Raw genomic sequence first — 7,929 nt, 5'->3', positions numbered from 1 at the left:
AACGCTTTATTTTAGGATTCCTTTCATTAGAGCTTTTGTTCATCATTTGCATCCCCCTCATGTCACCATTTGACCAACTGAAATCAGCTTGCCAACCAATCCTTCCCCTATCGTATGAACATCATTTGACGTGTGGCATTTTTGCATTTGTCTTGATGAGTGCACATGATAAAAAGCTTCAGCTACATGTGTCTCTTTCAAGCAATATGCATGCTCTCACCTGCAATGTGACTTATTTGTTTTGATTCTCCACTTGAACACTGACCTCAGTTTCCTACATTGGCCCATTTCTAACATTATCTTGTTTGGAGATCTCATGACTTTTCTATGAAGTTCAAACGTGACGTTGAGGAACAGCTCATCTTTCATCAAGTTACATTACAGCCTTCAGGATTTAGCACTGAGTTCATCAATTTCAGATTATAAACTTAACCGCATTATTTTAAATGACATCCATAAGCGATGATTCTGTATTTTTCCATTTAGAGCTTTTCTAGTTACACATTTTGCATCTTTTATCAGGTCAAAGCCATTGTCACCCCTTTTACCTGCGTCACAATCTCTTTTGTTATTTAAACTCTCCTTGCTACCATATCAAATATGAATTTTGTTCTTTGCTCACCTTATAATTTTTCTTTATTTGTTCTTACTAAGTGGATATCTCTGGTAAGCATTTGTTGCCATCTCTAATTACCGTTGAATGGAATGGTTTCATTGATAATTTCAGAGGACAGGTAAGATTGAACCACATTGCAGTTTGTCTAGAATCACAATTAGACCTGACCAGATAAGACCATGATTTAGTGAGATACAGGAACAGAATTGGGTTATTCAGCCCATTGTGTCGGCTCCACCATTCATTCATGGCTGGTATGTTTCTCAAACCCATTCTTCTGCCATTTCCCTTTAACCTTTGATCTACTTACAAATCAAGAACCAATGTCTACTTGTCTCAAATCTCTGTCTCAATAACTTGGCCTCCACAGCCTCCTGTGTCAACGAGTTCCGTAGATTCTCCACCCTCTGGCTGAAGAAATTCCTCCACAATTCAGCTCTAAAGAATCACCCCTTCACTCTGAGGCTGTGTCATTGGGTCCTCGACTCTACTGCCATTGGAAATATCTTCTCCACATCCACACCATCCAGCCCCCTCAGTGTTCTGCAAGCTTCAATCAGATTCAAATCTCATTCCTCTAAATTCCATTGAGTACAGACCCAGAGTTCTCAAACTCTCATCAAATGACAAGCTGTTCATTCCTGGAATCATTCTAGTAAATATCCCCTAGACTTCATCCAAGATTAGCACATCCTTAGATTTGGGACTCAAAACTGCTTCCAAATGTGGTCTGGTCAGAGCCTTATTTCGCCTCAGCAGTACATCTCTGCATTTGTATTCTAGTCCTCTCGAACTGAATGCTGCCATTGCATTTGCCTTTCTAACTACCAAAATGAACTTGTATGTTAACCTTAAGAGAATTCTGAATACGGACTCCTAAGTCCCTTACTGCTTCAAATTTCCCCATTTAGAAAATGGTCTGTGCCTCTATTGGTCCTACCAAAATATATAACCTAACACTTTCCCACATTGCATTCCATCTGCCACTTCTTTGTCCACTCTGCTAGCCTAAGTCTTTCTGCAGCCTCCCTGCTTCTGTAACACTACCTGTCCCTGTCTTTGTGTTATCTACAGACTTAGCAACAATGCCCTCAGTTCCTTAATGCATATCAGTAATGTATAATATGAATAGTGTGATCCCAACACTGATGCTTGCAGTATTCCACTAGTCTTTGACCGCCATCCTGGAGAAGACACCTTTTTTTCTCCATTCTCTACCTTCAGCCAGCCAGCCGATCTTCTGTCCATACCTTGACCCTAATACATCGATTCTTATCTAATTGAGCGGTGTTCAGTGCAGCACCTTGTTGAAGACCTTCTGGAAATCCAAACTAATCACGTCTCCTGCCTCTCTTTTGTCTCACTGGATGGCAAATTCCCTCCCTGAAGGGCATTATTGAACCAGATTGGCTTTTACAACAATTGGAAATAGTTGTCATATTCTTTATATAGTACAGAATTATTTTGAATAATCTGAATATAAATTCCACCAGCTGGCACGGTATAATTTGAACCTGTGTTTCCCAGAGCATTAACCTGGGCCTACGGATTGCTAGCCTGGTGTAGTTAGCAGTATTCCAGCATCTCCTGCAAACTGTCCTGTCCTTGAGATTGTTTAAAACCTGCTCCACCTCTCGATTTTCCAAATCCTAACACAATGTAATTCACTTCAGACTTTAACTTTCTTTCTCTATAGTATGCTGCCTACCTTGTTCTGTGTTTCCACTATTTCCAGTTTATTGCATGTAATAGAATCTTTAAAATTTACAGCACAGAAGAAGACCATTCGGCCCATCATGCCTCACTTTTCCTCCCATCCCTGCCCCTGCTTTTTTTCTATCTGTCCTGCTAGTTCGACATTCTCAAGTATTCGACCAAATCTCTTTTAACATTATTGTTAGAATCTGCTAGCACCAATTTTTCAAGTAGACGATTCCAGGTTCTACTAACATTCTGCATGAAAAACATTTTCTCATTACCTCTCCATATCTTTGTCAACTTTTTAAAATCAATGAATTATTCTTAATGATTTGCTTGCAACAGAGAATAAATTTTCTCTATCTACTCTGTCATATTTTATCTCCTTGAACCGCTTGATATTTACTTTTACATAGAATTTACAGTACAGAAAAATGTCCTATTAGACAACTGGGACACCAAGAAGGATTGAATATCCTAGTGTTGTGCTGATTGACAAATATGAAGAGGAGAAACAGGCCATCGTGCCCACTGGTCCATGCCAGCATTAATACTTCATGAAAATCTCCTCCCAATTGAATCCATTTAACCCAATGAACATGCCTTTCCATTTCTGTCTCCCACCTGTGTATTTAGCTTCCATGTAAATACAACTTGCTCTTAACTTTCACTTCAAATTATTTCTTGTGATGGTGTGATCCAATATCACTGCCTGGATAAAAGAAAACATTCTGAACTCCTTATGAATTCACATAACAACTACATTTTAGGAGGAAGCCAACTGGCCTATCATGTCTGTGCTAGTTCTCTGAAGAAGAAATTCCCCTGGTGCTATTTCCACTCTTCCCCTCTGGCCTTCTCTGCACAGCCCTGACATCCTTCCATTTCAGGTAACCATGATCCCGAAGTGGATGGCTTGATTGAACCTGTCTCCAGCACTCTGGATGGCAGTCTGTAACCAAGGGCTTACCAAAGTGAGGGCATGGGTCCAGGACACCAAATGGGGTTCACAAGTTGAATGAAACTTTGCAAATTTCAAACTCCCCACCTCTATATCACTGGCCTTTTTCCTGCTCTTGACAATTTCAAGGGTCACAGTGGGAAAGAAAAGTTTTGGAAACATTGCCTTAACCACACACTTGTATGAGTGCTGTTTCTCATAGAATCGTACAGCATAAAAACAGGTCCTTCAGCCCACCGTATCAATGCTGACCAACAAACCACCAAACTATACTAGTGCCTTTTATCTGCCCTTAAAGCAATGATAAGTAGCAGTGTCAACATGAGCTAACTCTGTGCCATTTGGCTCTTGATCCGTGAACAGGATTTACAAATGATTAGTCCTCATTTACTACAGAATTAAGAATATTTTAGGTTTAATTTAGAATGGTATCCTGGTGGACTGAAGGTCCTGTTCCCGTGCTTCATTGTACTGGGTACCGCATATTCATTTGGTCTCACGCCCACGCCCTTCTCCTCCCCAACCATGATCCATCTTCTCTGCAACTTTTAATAACTAAATAATGTTGCTTCGTAAACCGCTGTGAGGGAAGTAGTAGTAGAGATAGTGGGTGGGTGGGAAGAGGAGGAGCTGGGGAGAACACAGAAGTGTTGCGATTGAGGAGGGGCAGGGCATGCCTGTCCAACGCTTATCATTCCACACATGAGCCGACAGCCTCTCTGTCCGGTGCAGTTTCGCCGATAAAGGCCGGCCATCGCTGGACCAAAGTTAAGAGCATTGATCAAGGGGTTAGTTGCTCCTGCAAATCGCCCTGCGCCTCAGTTCCACATTGTCCAAGTGTAGCGGTTGATACTAGAAAAGGAGAGTTTCCAGACTGGAGCGCAAGGTGAGGCTGAAAGCGAAGATAACACTTAACTGACACCCAGGTGCTAAATTTTCAAAATCCCTTTATCATCAAGACCTGGCAACTTTAAAAGTCCAGTGGCAACTTTTAAACGTCGAGCTCGCTGTTTTGTGTCGAAAAGAAGTCAGGACAACTTGGGGTCAGGATTGTTTTCCAAAAAAGATTAACATTCCAGTGGTGACCGGTATTCTATTAATAATTAACTTTTGATTTGGCAAGAGATTATCACTCATCTCGGTTGGATATTTCTGTGCCCTGTTATTTCGTAATTATGGTCCCTTTCTTAATCTGCTATGTCCTTCTACCGGTATGAAATAATAAATTAGATTGTCGGAAGCAACTCTGAATTTACTTTTTGAGCAATTTGATTTTTTGAGACTTTTTAATTGTTGATCTGAAGAAGTGAAGTAAGGTAGCCAATGAGATTTCAGTACTTCCCTTTCAAATTTTTAATCTACACCCGCAACAATTTTCTTCTCTCCTGCCCACCCTAAAGGTAATGCCCCTAACTGGGTACTAGGTGTTGATATCAGCTCTCCAGTGCCTGTCAGTTATTCTCAGTAAATGCTAATGCTAAAATGACGTTTTTATTTGGTGAAGGTAAGAGTTTATGGAATTGACTGAGATAGAATTAGAATTAGAACTAAATAGTCAGATTTGACCAAGGGTCTGAGTGGCTTCCTCCTTTATTCCTGTGCACTGTCTTTGCATTAAAGCTAGGACAATGAAATTGGCAAACAGTTTGAATAGCAGAACCAAGTCTGAGTCCAAATTCACAAACATTCAACAATTATGTTCAGTCAGTCCCCTGTTTGGACATGTTATGTGACATCTTTGACAGGGAACCTAGGTGTCTGGTCCTGAGACAGGGATTTTCACACTATGCCACAAGAACTCTTTCACGAAAATCTGTTAATGCTGACCAGCAGTTGGATTACAATTAGAATCAAAGTCTAGATTGATGTTTCCTCTCTATATCAGTTCAGCAGCTGTCTGTTCATATTGAGGTCAATTAACTAAGCCCATCTTGAAATTGATCCAAGGACCTGAGCAATCCGTGGGCCTAAGTATCACCTAATGACCCAGCCTCCTCTACACCTGTGTGCCAAGAAAAAATACACAAATTCACTACCTTCTGAGAGAATAAATTCCTTTTCATCAGTTTTAGAAGGGCAGTCCTCATTCTGACATTATGCTGTCTGGTCCTAAATACCCCCCACAAGGGGAACAAACTGTCTTGTCAAGCCCCCTAAGAATCTTGTATGTTTCAGTAACATTGCAATTCATTCTCCTAAATTCCAGTGTGTATATAGGCCCAGCCGAGTCACCCTCTCCTCCTAAGACTGTCTTCCCCCCCCCCCCCCCGCCCCCAAATCCAGATCTACATTGTCCTAACTCAACAAGTGTAATCACCTTTGTCTGGTTGTTGTCTTACTGTATGCTTGTTGCACTGATAAATTAATTTAATAGAATACAGGTTACACATTCCAACCTAGTCAACCTTTTGTGGACTGCCGACAATGCTAGTATATCTATCTTTCAATAATGGGCTCAAAATTGTACACAAAATTTCAGCTGTGGTCTGACTAGTGCCTGGTATTGTTTTAACAAGGCTTCCTTTTCTTTTATCTTTAATTTCTTTTGAAGTAAAACCCACCATTCCCTATGCCTTCCTTGTTATCTGAATGTATACTAGCTTTTAGTGATTTTTTTTGCACATTGATTCCCAAATCCCTCTGTGCTTTTCTATTTAAATAATATTCAGCTTCTCTGTGCTTTCTGCAAAAGTGCATAATCTCACATTTTCCCATATTCCACTTTCTTTTGCATTTATTTTTCTTTCATTCTCAAACTTTCCTCATCCAAGCCATTAAAATCTGAACCTCTACATCCTATCATGTCTAAGGAACTTATTAGTTTTAACTCCATTAAGTTTCCCTAGTATTTTTTCTTGTGATTAGTATTGTCTTTATACCTATTACATGTATTTAAGTTTGTATTCTTAGAGTCAAGGATCCTGAAATGTGACACAACAGCAGATTTTTATGGCCTAACAATATAGAAGTGAAGTAATTTTTTCCAGTGGAATGACAATAGTAAAATAAAGAGATTACTCATGCACGATAACAAAGTGTGGAGCTGGATGAACACAGCAGGCCAAGCAGCATCTCAGGAGCACAAGAGCTGACTTTTCGGGCCTAGACCCTTCATCGGAGAGGGTTCTGAAATAAATAGGGAGAGGGGGCAGGCGGATCGAAGATGGATAGAGGAGAAGATAGGTGGGGAGGAGATTACAGGTGGGGAGATGGGAAGGAGAGAGGTCAGTCTGGGGAGGACAGACAGGTCAAGGGGGCAGGATGAGGTTAGTCGGTAGGAAATGGAGGTGCGGCTTGAGGTGGGAGGAGGGGATAGGTGAGAGGAAGAACAGGTTAGGGAGGCGGGGACGAGCTGGGCTGGTTTTGGGATGCAGTGGAGGGGAGGGGATGAGTTGGGATCTCCCCCTCCCCTACTGCATCCCAAAACCAGCCCAGCTCATCCCCTCCCCCCACTGCATCCCAAAACCAGCCCAGCTCGTCCCTGCCTCCCTAACCTGTTCTTCCTCTCTCCTATCCCCTCCTCCCACCTCAAGCCACACCTCCATTTTCTACCTACTAACCCAATCCCGCCTCCTTGACCTGTCCGTCCTCCCCGGACTGACCTATCCCCTCTCCACCTATCTTCTCCTCTATCCATCTTCGGTCCGCCTCCCCCTCTCTCCCTATTTATTTCAAAACCCTCTCCCCATCCCCATCTCTGATGAAGGGTCTAGGCCCGAAACGTCAGCTTTTGTGGTCCTGAGATGCTGCTTGGCCTGCTGTGTTCATCCAGCTTCACACTTTGTTATAAGATAATAAAATGTGAGGCTGGATGAACACAGCAGGCCAAGCAGCATCTCAGGAGCACAAAAGCTGACGTTTCGGGCCTAGACCCTTCATCAGAGAGGGGGATGGGGGGAGGGAACTGGAATAAATAGGGAGAGAGGGGGAGGCGGACCGAAGATGGAGAGTAAAGAAGATAGGTGGAGAGGGTGTAGGTGGGGAGGTAGGGAGGGGATAGGTCAGTCCAGGGAAGACGGACAGGTCAAGGAGGTGGGATGAGGTTAGTAGGTAGCTGGGGGTGCGGCTTGGGGTGGGAGGAAGGGATGGGTGAGAGGAAGAACCGGTTAGGGAGGCAGAGACAGGTTGGACTGGTTTTGGGATGCAGTGGGTGGGGGGGAAGAGCTGGGCTGGTTGTGTGGTGCAGTGGGGGGAGGGGATGAACTGGGCTGGTTTAGGGATGCAGTAGGGGAAGGGGAGATTTTGAAACTGGTGAAGTCCACATTGATACCATATGGCTGCAGGGTTCCCAGGCAGAATATGAGTTGCTGTTCCTGCAACCTTCGGGTGGCATCATTGTGGCACTGCAGGAGGCCCATGATGGACATGTCATCAAGAGAATGGGAGGGGGAGTGGAAATGGTTTGCGACTGGGAGGTGCAGTTGTTTGTTGCGAACTGAGCGGAGGTGTTCTGCAAAGCGGTCCCCAAGCCTCCGCTTGGTTTCCCCAATGTAGAGGAAGCCGCACCGGGTACAATGGATGCAGTATACCACATTGGCAGATGTGCAGGTGAACCTCTGCTTAATGTGGAATGTCATCTTGGGGCCTGGGATGGGGGTGAAGAAGGAGGTGTGGGGACAAGTGTAGCATTTCCTGCGGTTGCAGGGGAAGGTGC

At 43.3% G+C, this 7,929-nt stretch overlaps 1 protein-coding gene across 10 annotated transcripts in view; it reads left to right on the top strand.

Moving 5' to 3' along the window:
* glyctk (glycerate kinase) overlaps positions 1-7,929 on the top strand; it is a 28,277-nt gene that overhangs the window by 1,199 nt on the left and 19,149 nt on the right. For 3 of the 10 annotated variants that reach the window (XM_059649764.1, XM_059649761.1, XM_059649759.1), the window contains exon 1: positions 3,916-4,161. The exons of 6 other annotated variants lie outside the window; for them this stretch is intronic. The gene's annotated coding sequence lies outside the window, so the exon portion shown is untranslated. Of the gene's footprint in view, positions 1-317; positions 735-3,915; positions 4,162-7,929 lie in introns of those variants that run through there. One more of the 10 variants, XM_059649763.1, reaches the window with a different exon arrangement.

This window comes from Stegostoma tigrinum, chromosome 11 (genome assembly GCF_030684315.1).
Source record: "Stegostoma tigrinum isolate sSteTig4 chromosome 11, sSteTig4.hap1, whole genome shotgun sequence".
NCBI lineage: Eukaryota > Metazoa > Chordata > Chondrichthyes > Orectolobiformes > Stegostomatidae > Stegostoma > Stegostoma tigrinum.
The sequence above is the reverse complement of the archived record's forward strand: the minus strand, read 5'-3'. Positions and strand labels throughout refer to the sequence as shown.